Source organism: Leptonychotes weddellii, chromosome 6 (genome assembly GCF_054177405.1).
Source record: "Leptonychotes weddellii isolate Sample4059 chromosome 6, ASM5417740v2, whole genome shotgun sequence".
NCBI lineage: Eukaryota > Metazoa > Chordata > Mammalia > Carnivora > Phocidae > Leptonychotes > Leptonychotes weddellii.
This window is the reverse complement of record NC_138374.1, coordinates 52,199,061-52,213,508: the sequence shown is the minus strand read 5'-3', so window position 1 is coordinate 52,213,508 and position 14,448 is coordinate 52,199,061. Positions and strand designations below refer to the sequence as shown.

Sequence of the window (14,448 nt, the reverse complement as noted above, 5' to 3'; positions counted from 1 at the left end):
GTGCCTAGATTTGAATTCACCCAGCTGTGCAGCTCACTGGTTGGGTAACTTTGGGAAAACTAAACTTCTTTAAGACTCAGTTTCCTCCTTGTAACTTGCAAGTAACAATACCTTGTAGAGTTGATCTGAGTATTAAATAAGAGATAACTTAGGCTACTCCTGGCTTAGAGTACACTCGGAAGAAATGTTAATTCCCATTTCCTTTCCTTCATATCATTAGTGTTAATGCGATTATCTGGGTCATGGGTAAGAACACTGAACTTTGTTTTTGGCTTTCTGAGATGTTGGTGCTACCCAAAAATAGAATCTGAGTGGAATCACCCAGAGCCTAGCATACTGGCATTTAATATATTCAGTGCTAACGTTATTAAGAGAGAATATTTCAACTGCTGTTTTCCTATCCCTAACTTGCAAAATATTTATTGACCCATATTGATGTGCTGAGAAGTAATACCAGAGCATTTAAATCTACTTTCAAAAGAGCAAAGCTGTTAAATTTTCTCAGCAAAATGACTATCATAAATAGAAACAAAAAAATAGGTCTGTCAAAGCATTCAGACTGTCTTCCAATGCCCTACCTTTCAAAATCACTACCCAATGTTTCATTGTACACAACAATTCATATTCTCAGCTAAAATATTGAAGATAATGTATCTGAAAACATTTGCCTTTTTCCTTCTGTATTTTCTCTTCTTTTTGTTTGTTTAGTCATCCAAAACACCTCAGAGCTGGTTTCAGTCAGAAAAATTATAAACTTAAAATTCTATATAGCATTCCTCTAAAATACTCACTAAAAGAGAGTATGTTTTTTGTTCATTTTTATCCTTAAATTTTTTTGCAAATACCTTAGAAATGTGAACATTTAAATATTTGCAGTGGTTATGAGCACAGACTTAGCGTTAACCTTATGTTTAATCCTGGCTCAGTCACTCACTTATGAGGCCTTGGGCAGATTTTAACCTCTAAGCCTCAGGTTCTCATCTGTAGAATTCTAACAATACGTACTTCAGAGACCAGGATCATGACCTGAGCCGAAGGCAGCCACTCAACCAACTGAGCCACCCAGGCGCCCTGGAATAATACTTTCTAAAAAGTGTAAACATTGATATGTTCTCCATATCAAAAGTACAAGTAAAGAAAGTCCTATTGTGTTGGGTGCCTCGGTGGCTCAGTCGGTTAAGCATCTGCCTTCAGCTCAGGTCATGATCTCAGGGTCCTGGGATCGAGCCCCCCACATCAGGCTCCATGCTCAGCGGGGAGCCTGCTTCTCCCTCTGCCCCTCACCCCAGCTTGTGCATGCTCACGCTCTCTATCTCTCTCTCTCTCTCTCATGCACAAAAGTAAATAAATGAAAAATCTTTTTAAAAATGAAGAAAGACCTATCGTGTCTTCATGAAAACCACGTAGTAAAGCTTTAATCTAATTACCCTAAAATTAGAGGAACACACATCGAGTATTATAATAATTGTTTTCCCATATTCACTTTAATAAATGTATTGACCATATTCTTAATTTTATATCAAATAAAGGTATTTACACATGTCATCTGCATCCTGTGTATAGATATTTTGCCCATTCTTCTACTTTATTCTTTAAAATTCCATCTTTATTATCCTTTTTATCTAAGGAAAGATCAAGAAAAGTCTTTCCTTAGTCATCTTTGTCATTATCCACCCCCACCATCCCTCCAGGCTAAGAACATCGTGCAGACTGAGTTATTAAAGTTGATCTGAAAGAGCAATCTGTTCTAAATGACTGTCCCTGGATCTGCCACGGAACCCTGTAAATACCCTTCATTACTCTGGCGGGGTAGTATCATATTTCCTTCATGATACTTCTGTGGCTGACACAAGTTAGGCAGTGAGATTTGGGCTTTGGATGATCCTGGTTGATTGATATAGGAATGGTGCTTCTCCCACAGGTACCCACAAATTTACTTCTCAGGATAATGTTTTAAAAATAGGTGTTCTGTGTATAGTTTAAAAAAATGTTTTTAGTTTTTGAAACTAAATGGGTTTTGGGCTTAGACCTTTTTTAATGTTTTTGGTTTTAGTTTTAGGTAAGCATTTTCAATACCGTTTAGATGAAAAAGAAATTTCATAAGGATTTAATTGTATTTCTCAATTACATTGTATCATGGGATTTGGATAAGACACTCTATAGTCCACCATACATATATCATTTTGGATGGACAAGAACTTTTCCTCGGTGTATTTTTCTCATTAACAAATGTTAGGAAATACATACATGTCTCTGTTCTTTAAAAATAAGATATAGAGGGGGTTTTGTTCTTCTCATCTGCTACTAGAGGGGGGTAAGTGAATATAAACCTGTGAACTTTAAGCAAAACTTACTGAAACTTTGGTATATGTGCGCAATTTCTTTTAAAGAATTAAAATCTACAGCAATATGGAAAAATAGGAAATACAAAATTTTACATGAATCTACTAGGGCAGAATTCTTGCATGCTTATCCTCCAAGTGAAGACTTCCTCTGTCATAGATCTTCCAGGTTCCTCAGTATTCCTGTGGATCATCCCAATGTGAGTAAATTGTTTCTGTAGCTGAGTGACTGAATTAAGAAAACAGCTGAAGGCAAGCACAGGATCATGGTCAAACCACAATAAACACATGTGTTGGATGGGCCACTCAACTTTATGGGGAAGGCTTAAGACATGTAACCTTGTGTTTACTTGTCACTTCTGAAATTTCTTTTTAACTATGTCGGAATATTTTTTAAAGTTTTAAAAATTATTCTTTGTATCAATAAACTCTGGTAAAATCTAAACTAGTGGGTGTGTGGTACAATGTTTATATAAGTACTACAATGATACCCAGGATAGAGGCTGGGTTACTTGGGAGAAAAAACTAATTTAAAAAAACAGAATCTAGAATACCAGGTTTGATGTATTGTAAGCAAGGTGTCCACAATTGCTGAATATTATTTATTTTAATATTTACATCCAGCTTTTTTTCAGTGTTCAAAAAATTTTGTACACTGTTTTATCATGGCATAGTTTGTATGGAAGTAGAAATGTATTCACTTACAGCATGTATATGCATTTCCCTTTGGAAAATCAAATTGTAGCACATCTCTTTTTACCTGAAATAGTTCCACTTTCCCACATCCCTAATGAAGAACTAGCAGCAGTTATATTGATTAGGTCTCAAGATCTGAGTGGGATAGTTGGGGAAGATTATGTATTTATTTATTTATTTATTTATTTATTTATTTAGAAAAGGGGAGAAAGGCTTTCTTCTCCCTTTTAAGATTTATTTATTTATTTTAGAGGGAGGTTTGGTGGGAGGGGCAGAGGGAGAGGGGGAGAGAGAATTTTTTTTTTTAAAGATTTTATTTATTTGACAGAGAGAGACACAGCGAGAGAGGGAACACAAGCAGGGGGAGTGGGAGAGGGAGAAGCAGGCTTCCCGCCGAGCAGGGAGCCCGATGCGGGGCTCGATCCCAGGACCCTGGGATCATGACCTGAGCTGAAGGCAGACGCTTAACGACTGAGCCACCCAGGCGCCCCGGGAGAGAGAATCTTAAGCAGTCTCCCTGCTGAGCACAGATCCCAGTGCAGGGCTAGATTCCACAACCCCAAGATCATTACCTGAGCCAAAATCAAGAGTTGGACGCTTAACTGACTGAGCCACCTAGGCGCTCCAAGATCTTATCTTTAAATAAAAAGAAATTGTTGGAGTATCCACATAAACAGAAAATGTATAAACACAAATAAGTAGTCTTGAGGTTAGTATCAGCACAGGATTAGGTAAGAGAACAAAGGAATCTGTCATTGAAGATCTGGACTACCGTGGTAATAAAAACAACCTATCCACATAATTCAGTTCTTTTTGTACCTTTTCCCCTCCTCAGTAATAGTAATTTTAACCTGGATTATTTAAAAGTTTTCCTCAATTTTTTTTTCACTTTGCCTGTGTAAATACAAAGCTGCATAAGAAGGGAGTAGTGAAACCTCTGATGTGATCATAATAAACAAAGAAATGTTATATCTATTCAATATACAATAGGGAGTCTCAAGATGCCTAAAAAAGGTAAAAAGAGCTCTTAGTAAATTCCATAAGGTTAAGAATTTTGGTATATTTTGTACACTGCTTTATACCCAGTACCTGGTACATAGTAGGCATTTGGTAAATATTTATTGAATGAATGAATGAAAAGAATTCCTACAAACCGTTGAGTGATTTAATTAAGAAGCCAGCTATAAGCCAATGTATTTCATGCTATCGAAATCTAAGAATGATACTTTTAAAAAATAATCAATGACATTTACCTGAATTTTCAGAATGCAGGCTTCTGCCAAGATTAATGACATTACAGCACACTTAATCTGTACCAAGCAATGGAGTTAACTTCTTTTTCCCCAAATTTCTATTCTGAAAATGTATGAAATTAATATCAAAGAACCTATACTTTGACAAAGAAGGTTTTTGAGCAGATGATGGTTTGGTTAAGCATTCTTTTTTATTGATTGGTAATGCTTGTGAAAGAAGACATCTGGCATAGACTTTTTCAAATAATACACAAAAATGTTATTCCAGATACTAATACAAGAATAGGAGTTGTAATCTATTATGTTATATAGTCATTTTGACTTTTAAACAGTATCTGATTGGTTTTCTTCTGATGCAGTTTGTTCAAACTAATTCGTTACTGGGTTTACTCTCAGGCTGATGGTTTTTTCCTCTCCATTTTTTGTTTGTTTGTTTGTTTTTGTGATCTCTAATTAACAACTTTTAATGTTAGTTATCTTCTCCGCTTTTGCTTAGCCTTTGGATGAACGGTTCCAAAACTCTCCACTTTTAAAATGTTAGGCCTCAGCTTCATGTGGCTTTTCACAGCCAAATTTCCTAAAATGTATCAGTGATTAAATGATAATAAATTTTCCATTAAAATTAAAGTTCCTAAAAATTAAGAATTCTGATGTATTTCAAAAATAATGCCATTTTCTTTGACAGATGGAACATGGTGTCATGAATTTAGTATTAATTCCAAACATAAATCAATAAACAACTTGGGCCTCTAGCTAGAAGTGAAATTCTATAGGTAGGAAAACTGATTGACCCCCACTGCCCATAGGTGCTGTCCTGCTATGGAATCCCTTTGCTCAGTTTTCTCCTGTCCAATCAGGTGGAATGTTTCACAGGCACATGGTTTATACAGCTCAAAATAACTTGGGACCTGTGAGCTGACAAATGCTCTGGCTCCGGTGGTGACAGGTTGTCCAGCTTCTTACAGCCATCTTCACTGAAACTAAGGTTCACTCCTCACTCTCTGTGGACGGCTACTCTCGATTTCCAAGGGCGTGAAGAATTTTCTTTTCCTCCTGTGCTTTCATCTCAAAAGTTCTCCTTGGATAATTGTCATCACAGTGGATTGCCTGGGTTGGACATCCTCATCTGGGTCAACTAAAAAAAGAAAGGTAATATCCAGATTTAAGTTCTCAAGTGTGTTTTGATAACAGGGCACTGACAATGGGAAAAGGGATATTTCAGAGACCTAGTTATTGCTGTTTAGAGTGAAACCTAGGATAGCTTCCTAATTATGTATGATGGGACACAAAAGTTTGCGAAAAAATGAAGTTTTCTACATGTAAAGGTTTCAGAGGGGATTGATGAGACTCACAGAGATCACAGCCTCCTTGGGTCCTAAGGAGAAATACCTCAACAGAGGAAGTTGTGACATGTTCCATACATCATTGGTATTTCCACACATTCACTTATTAAAATAATGGTGTTCGTATAGAGAATATGTGTGCGATGCCTATTTCCTTTTTAAAGGAAATCAAATCTAAAATAATATGACTCCGTAGTTAAAGACTTTCATTTTAATTTTTTTTATCATGTAAAAGGATATGCTTGCTATATTTAGTGTTGGGAGATCTGCTCCCTGGATTAATGCACACAACAGCTGCAAAAAGTCTTGCTCAAAGGACATTGCTCTTTCTTTCTCCTTTCTCTCTCTCTCTCTCTCTTCTCTTCAACTACATCAGAAAGACACTTGACAGTCAGTGGCAAGTGTTTGGCCTGGTACATTGCACTATTAGCAGTAATTAGATGCACATCTTGAATTATATTTTAAAAACCATATAAGCAAAGAAAAAGAGAACATGGATTAATCTGTATTTCCATTCCCCAAAAGTAAACATTACAGCAGTGGTGTTAAGAAATTTTACTATTTTATCAACAGATTTTTACTCATACTTGTTAAAGATCCTGAGTCAGTCAGTTTGAAAGAAACAAATCCAGTTTTCTTTCTCAAAAAATTACGGTTCAATTACTTTCACATTGATAATAATGAAATGAATTCTCAATAAAGAATTTGTCACAACTTTTCAGTCTCTCCTTAATAATAACTCTTAAGTGCACGTAAAATCCATAATCCTTTTCTAGGAAATTGAGAATGTCTATACTTAAAGCTATAATAAACATATTTTTAAACAAAAATTAAGATATGTTGTCTGACACATGATTTGACAACAAACAAAATATTTAAAATCAAGGCCATTCCAGGAAATTTGAAATATATGCACATTATACTTACTTTGTCAGTAGACAAAATTATAGCCATTACAGAATCTTGTAATAATGGACTATGAAACAAACAGCTGGACACTATCCAAATTCTGGAAGTTTGTCTCTATTCCCACTTATAGAATATGGCTAATGCTATTGGAACTCATACTAATGTGTTAAAGCCCAGTTCTATAGATCTGTAATTTAGAATACAGGCTCTATTATATGTTCCTATTACAGTGTGCTTAGTCCATTCAGTGGAAGGGACTCAGAACCACAATTCATGGACACCAAAAATTGAATGAGTTTTTAATCCAAGCTGGGTTTTGGAATTCATAGAGATGGTTTATTTTTGAAGAAACAGGACAGCTGATAAATCACATTTCAATGTGAAGGGGCTTTAATGAAATAAAGTGACAGCTAAATTTTTCAACAGGTATTTCCTTATATGTAATAGGAGTAATGAACTCAGCTTGCTAACCTGAAAATACAAGACGAATGATGCTGCTAACCCCAGAATAATTACAGTAGTTTCCTTCATTGACACTGAGATTTGACAAAGGCATTGCTTGTCACCTGGTGTTATTACCTTTAACAAGACCCAGATAATGAAAGAATTATCTTAACTTTTTTCCTCTCTTAGGAGGTATAGAAGAATCAAACACCATGGAGTATTTTCTTAAATTTCTGTGGTGCTTCATACTTGACAAAGAGCTTTTAAAACTGCTAGGGCATTGCACTTTTGCTTAAAGGGAACAACCCAAGTACAGACAGAAGAACCTGTTTAAAAATTTAAGAGCATATATTCAGCAAATACATTTTTGGTGGGCACAAATGTTTATGTGACTATTTACCTGCAGTCACCAGAGTTTGCAGAGTTCGTGTATAACCAGAGTCACCTTGACAGGCTCTGCACAGGCTGTGTGTTGCATAGACCTCCACTCGGAGTCACAATGCTCTACACCCTCCAGGAGGGGCACAGCACAGCCTTCCCACCAAGCACTTGAACTAAAACTAGATCTTCAGATCTGGAGCCTCTTTGGGGTACTTGCTCCTCTCCCACTCTAGCCAGCATGTTATATCAATGTAATTTGGGAAGTTATCTTTTTCAAATCCTTCATCATCTAAAGAAAATTGACAGGCTGAAGAGGGATGAAAATGTTCTATTGTTTTCTTATTTTTCTTATTTAAAATGAATCTTTGAGTTAATGAGATCGACGTTTTCTCATTTTTGATTTCCTGTTTAAGAGCTAAGTTCACCACAAATGGTGAGATCTTGAGAGTGCTAGAAAACCTCATTTCTTATGACTACCACCAAACTCTTTTTACATCCTAGATGCCTGAAGTCTTCTTGTTGGCCTTTCATTAGCCTTTCTACAGGTTGTAGAGTTTACTTTTACACAATTTCTTTGCTGTCAAGGTTAAATACTAACTTTGGGCTCTGGCTTCAGTATCCTTTACTTTCCTACGTGTTTATCCTGTTCTGTATTCAAAAACGTATGAAAGTATGTTTCATAGAAGCCAATCTCTTTTCTCCCACTCAAACTAAATCCTTACTTTCTTTCCTACCTTCCCACCTTTACCAATTAATTAAAACAATAATAAGAGAATGGCTTACTCACCCTTGGCCTATTATCTAAAAACCTTTTCCTTCCTTTAACTCCTGCCCTTTAAGGAATGTCCCTAATTAAACAGATTCCCACTGTTTCTCCTATGTATTAGCTCTGCTCTGCCTCTTTAGTTCCACATTCTCTTCTAATGTATGCATTTGTCTCTATTTGTTTTTATCTGCTGTTTTTCCTCTTTCAAACTGAAAGAGGAATTAAGAGACTAGACCTTACACTATTTCCATATTGCTACTGACTTATTTCCATATATTTCATGTCCTTATTCTGATAATGCAACATATACTAACTTATTAAATTACTAATGTCACTCACACCAAAAGTAGACTAGAAATAAAACTAAGATGGGGGTGATCCCTGTAATAGTAATGGATGAAAACTATAACAATGAAGAAGGATTTACTTCAAAGTGCATCCCCTCTGCAGCCAACTTTTTTTTTAATTAATGCACCTTTATTTTTTTCTTAAAGATTTTTATTTATTTATTTGACAGAGAGAGAGAAAGAGAGCACAAGCAGGGGAAGCAGCGGGCAGAGGGAGAAGCAGGCCTCCCTGCTGAGCAAGGAGCCCAACGTGGGGCTGGATCCCAGGGTCCTGGGATCATGACCTGAACCAAAGGCAGATGCTTAATCAACTGAGCCACCCAGGAGTCCCTGCAGCCAAATTTTTAAAAGATGATCTGTACCCAACTCTCCAGGACTAGTTCCTATGTAATGGGATTTGGTTCTTGGCCCAGCAAGTTTCTCTGAAAGAACTGAATTAGATACTTCTATTGTGTGGGACATCATAGGACAGAGAAGGCAAGACAAATGGGTCAATACCAGCATTAAAGAGAGGGAAGCAAAGCCTAATTTTGTTGAAGATTCTTCCCCTAAAAACATTCTAGGTATAATAATTACACATCAGCAGAAAATTATTACCTTCAATTTGCATTTTTAAAGTACATTTTTAAAGTGCTTTCACAAACAAAACTATGAAGTAAGCAGGGGAGTTTGCTCATCCTCAGGTTAGAGGTGAGTTACTTAAAGATGTCTTATCTTGTCCCATTCCAGCTCTCTACATGAGTAATTATTAAATATTAAGCTATTTTTTTGTGTCTACCTAGAAACCAGATTTGTTTTTTCATTTAGATATCTAATGATACTACATAGCCAGAAAACTTCAGTGTTTACATGAGTCCAAGTTACTTCATATTAGGTTTTGCCAATTCTCTGGTCAATGCCCCAGTTTAAATATTCATATTATAACCCAAAGATGGATGTATACCACATGATATTTCCAACAAGGTCTTCTTAGAGCCTACAAAAAAGGTAGTGCCCAGTTAACATGAGTTGAGAAATATGCCCAAAGGTATCAACATCAACAGTTTTGTTATTATGAACCAGACCTTTAATTTTCAGCAAGTTCTCAGGGCAAATCCTCTCGTCAGGAGAAATCCCAGGGGAAAAAAATAGAGCTATTTAGCAAAGTAAAGTAAAGAACATTCAATAAGCCTTCTATGTCACCAAATTAGTTTAAATTATTTACTAAAGTCTGTCTTGATTATTGATGCCACATTGTTTCATTTCTAACCTAGGACAATTTCACCTTATCCATGATCTATTTTCAGACAATTACTCATTCTTATTTTGAAAGTGACACTAAATCTGTTTCAATTTTGTAAGACGCAGAAAGAAGGAAACAAGTCCAGTGTCACTCTGAACATCTCAGATGAAATGTCTAAGATAATTCTTAATTTCCTTTCCTGAAACCTGCTCATCCAAAGAAATGATTCTACCACTCACCTAGTTGCTTAGGTCCTAAATATTAGAGTCACCCTTGACTCTGCTCTTTCTCTTCAGTCAACTAACAAATTATACTGCCTCTACTTTTAAAAAATACCTCAAATCTGATCATTTCTCACCATGTCCCACTGGTACCATTCATTGATCCAACCACCATCATCTCTTACATAGCATATGGCAAGGCTCCTAACTGATCTGCTTGTTTCCACACTTGCTCCCTTCAACTTGATTCTTTGCATAGCAGCCGTGATTAAGTGTTTTCAAATCTATGCCATCTGCTTCTCAAAACTTTAAAATGCTTCCCCATTTACACATGTAATAAGATTCAAAGTCCTTCCCATGATCTGCAAGGCCTCACGTGATCTAACTTTGTACTTTTCTGACTTCTTTTTCTTCTACTCTTCTTTTTCATTCACTTCCTGGCACAATGGGCTTGACTTGAACACAGCAAACATTCACCTCTGCCTTAACACTTACTTTTTTCCTACTTAGGAACATTCTCCCCACCCCTCCACCCCCAGATGATCACACGACTAACCTCTCTACTACATTAAAAGCTATGCCTGATATCTTAGCTAAAATAGCATACCTTCCTCTCTTCCCCTTCATTCCCTATTCCCTTGCCTTATTTATTTTTCTTCTTTTTTTTTTTTTAAAGATTTTATTTATTTATTTGAGAGAGAGAGAATGAGAGAGAGCACATGAGAGGGGGGAGGGTCAGAGGGAGAAGCAGACTCCCTGCCGAGCAGGGAGCCCAATGCGGGACTCGATCCCCGGTCTCCAGGATCATGACCTGAGCCGAAGGCAGTCACTTAACCAACTGAGCCACCCAGGCACCCTATTTATTTTTCTTCTTAACTTATGTCTTCTCCACTAGAATGTCGACTCCATAAGGTTAGGGACTTTGTCATTTGTTCACTGCTGAATCCATAGGGCTTAGAATGGTGCCTGGCACATAGTAGATGCTCAATAGATATTTATTGGATGAATAAATGAAAGCTACATTATCCATAATAGCATTTGGGCTTTTTAAAAGTACAAATTTATAACAGATAGTTTTTACATTAATGCTTGAAAGAGAAAATGCTACATTTTCTTATTTCCTATTATAAGTAATATTCATCAGCTTAACAATTTATATGTGCATTTGCATCTGAGAATCTCCTGAAATGGAATTGTTACTATGCCATTGGAAAGATGAGAATAATTGAGATTCAGAATCATTAAATGACTTGCTCAAGATAACACAGTTTTTTAGTGTTGGAGCTGGGATTCAAACCCAGGTTTCTGATTATAATCAGATGTTCTTTGATACTTCTGGTATGAAAGAAAAGCATAATTCCAGTTATTTTACCCACCATAAATAAATTCTTATTTGAAAGTCACCTTGAAGTTATTATTGCTTTTACCAGTTTATATTTTTCTTTTCTCTGTAAGTTTTCTTTGTAAATATGATTTCTATTTATCTGTCTTATTTTATCCTGCACTTAAAATAAAAGATAAACAACAACAGATTTAGCAGGAAATTCTAATGAACAAAAGAATTCAACAGATATTTATTGATCCCCTTCTATGCACTTTGTGTGCACAGAGATGGTGCTGTACAAACACAAAGAGAGGTAGACCAAAGAGTAAATAGGCCAATTTACTATGTTGTGATAATTGCTGTGTTTGGAGGTAAGGACAGAGTGCTTTGCGAGCATATTGCAGAGGTACCCAACCCAGAACAAAGACGAAATCCCACGGCGATGTCTCAGCTAAGAACTGAAGACCATGTAGAACTTGGCCCAGTAAGGTAGTGAAGGGAGGTGGGGACAGGCAGCCACCTAACAAAGAAAATATATACAAAAATCTGCAGGCAACACAGTTCATTCATGAGACTACATGTATTTCAACAGAGTATGAATGGTGCTGAATTAACTGCAAATCTGCAGCTCAGCTGCTCTTCAAACTTTGTCCTAGGATCAACCCCTTGGTATGTCACTAGAGTTGTTATGTAAAATAATAATAATAATAATAATAATAATAGCAGCAACTACCATTTACTGAACATTTACTAAATGCCAAGCCCATTTAATCATCACTTCAATCGATGAGATGGCTGGTGTTATTATTCCTGTTTTGTAGACATGTAAGCTGAGCCTTATAGAGGTTAAAAGTGACTTTGTTGAGTTTATACAGCCAGAAAGTGTCAGAACTGGGATCTGAACCACATCTATCTAACTCCAAATTTTTAGGTAATAAACACTACATTAAAGAACATTAAATAAATTAATTAAACATTAATTAAATTCAAACATTAAAGCAATTCTTTATTTTGAATACTCGAAAGTTTTGTTATCATAATAATTTCTTATAACCATAAGCATCAGACAAGCACGCATTTGCACCTCAATTGGCTTCTTTTCTTTTTTTTTTTTTTAAAGATTTTATTTATTTATTTGACAGAGAGATAGAGAGCACAAGTAGGCAGAGCGGCAAGCAGAGGGAGAGGGAGAAGCAGACTCCCCGCTGAGCAGGGAGCCCGATGTGGGGCTCAATCCCAGGACTCCGGGATCATGACCTGAGCCGAAAGCAGACGCTTAACCGACTGAGCCACCCAGGCGCCCGGCTTCTTTTCTTAAAAAAGAAAAAAATGGTTACAGAGAGCAGTGATTACTTTTTATGAGTATTTTCTTACCTACTTCCACCATAAATATAAAGTTCTTAAAAGTTTTTCAACGTTAACATCACCTTTACCTAAATATTGTTTTTTTTTTAAAGAATTTATTTATTTATTTGAGAGAGAGAGAGAGAAGCAGACTCCCCACTGAGCAGGGAGCCCAATGTGGGGCTCAATCCCAGAACCCGGAGATCAAGACCCAAGCCAAAGGCAGACACTTAACCGACTGAGCCACCTAAATATTGTTTTTTACTAACATCATTTGAGTGTCCATTACAGGGGCTGGCCCTGTTTTAAGGGCTTTGCATTCATGATGTTATTAATCGTCACTCTCGTAGAGATTAGGTATTATCCATGTTTTACAGATGAGGAATCCAAAGCTCAGAGAAGTAAGTAATTTCCTCAAAGTCACACAACTGCTGAGAGTTCATGAAACCAGAATTTGAAAACCAATCTGATCCCAAGGCCAATTATGCTCATTCCATGTTGGCTCGAGATAAAAGCCATCTTAGAATACAGAGTTAGAGATGAAGTTACATTAAAACACAATATGCAGTAGTGTTCAACAAATAGAAGACTATTCTGATTTATAAATTACTTAATTTTTCCCCTTACATTTAAATACAGTTGGCCCTTGAACAACATGGGTTTGAACTGTGTGTGGGTCCACTTATACATTGATTATTTTAGATTTTTTTAAAAATACAGTACAGTGCTGTAAATGCATTTTCTCTTCCTTAAGATTTTCCTAAAACATTTTCTTTTTTCTAGCTTACTTTATTGTGAGAATGTGGTATATAATACATATAACATATAAAATATGTTTTAATTGTTTATGCTATTGGCAAGGATTCTGGTCAATAGTAGGCTATTAGTAGTTATGTTTGGGAAGAATCAAAAGTTATACATGGGTTTCTGACTGTGCAAAGGTTGGCGCTCCTAACCCTCGCATTGTGCAAGGGTCAACTGTATATGCAGAAATTCAAATGAGGGTAATGAAATAGTTGATTTATAAATGAGAAGGATTTTTCATTAGTATATTAATTACATTTTAAAATAGCATTTTGCACCTTATTGTACATATCTTTAACTCTTCTTCTGTATAGTTAATGCACACATGAGACAAATTTTCAATTGATATATCAATTATATTTTCATATACCATTTTGTATATCATCTACAGTGCTACCAAATTTAAAATAGCTGGATAGCTCTATTTAATGAGTATAATTCAATTAACTAACTTCTTATTGAACATGGTTCCAATTTTTTAATACTATCATCTATACTGTAATGAATATCTTTGTAGATAAATCTTTGCACTCATCCAACCTCTGTGCATTTTTAATTCATCTTTAAGGCACAATAGACTTCACCCAAACAAATAACTCCAGTAGTGGCAATTTCAGGCTGTAACAAGCATGTGGAAAAATATTTGGCTGTAGGTGATCCGTTCAACTGTCTCTAATTGTCCTCTCAAGGTGACTGCTTACTTTGCCAAGTTAGATATTGGTTTTGGAGAGCACTCTAAAAGCTCTAGAGTTAGAGCAGTTCCTAGGAAGCCTTCTTCGTGATGTAAGTAAGGCTGTAATATAAGGGAAAGGAAAGGAATGAACTGAAACAAGTTTTGTTGTAGAATCGTAAAGCCTGGGGCGCCTGGGTGGCTCAGTTGGTTAAGCGACTGCCTTCGGCTCAGGTCATGATCCTGGAGTCCCGGGATCGAGTCCCGCATCGAGCTCCCTGCTTGGCGGGGAGCCTGCTTCTGCCTCTGACCCTCCCCCCTCTCATGTGCTCTCTCTCTCTCTCTCGTTCTCTCTGTCTCAAATAAATTAAAAAAAAAAAAA

At 36.3% G+C, this 14,448-nt stretch overlaps 1 protein-coding gene across 3 annotated transcripts in view; it reads left to right on the top strand.

Annotated features, from left to right (window-relative positions):
* Positions 1-14,448, top strand: part of MYPN (myopalladin) — a 95,354-nt gene that overhangs the window by 11,153 nt on the left and 69,753 nt on the right. The window contains exon 1 of one of the 3 annotated variants that reach the window (XM_006728887.2): positions 5,165-5,440. The exons of 1 other annotated variant lie outside the window; for it this stretch is intronic. The gene's annotated coding sequence lies outside the window, so the exon portion shown is untranslated. Of the gene's footprint in view, positions 1-5,164; positions 5,441-14,448 lie in introns of those variants that run through there. One more of the 3 variants, XM_081824165.1, reaches the window with a different exon arrangement.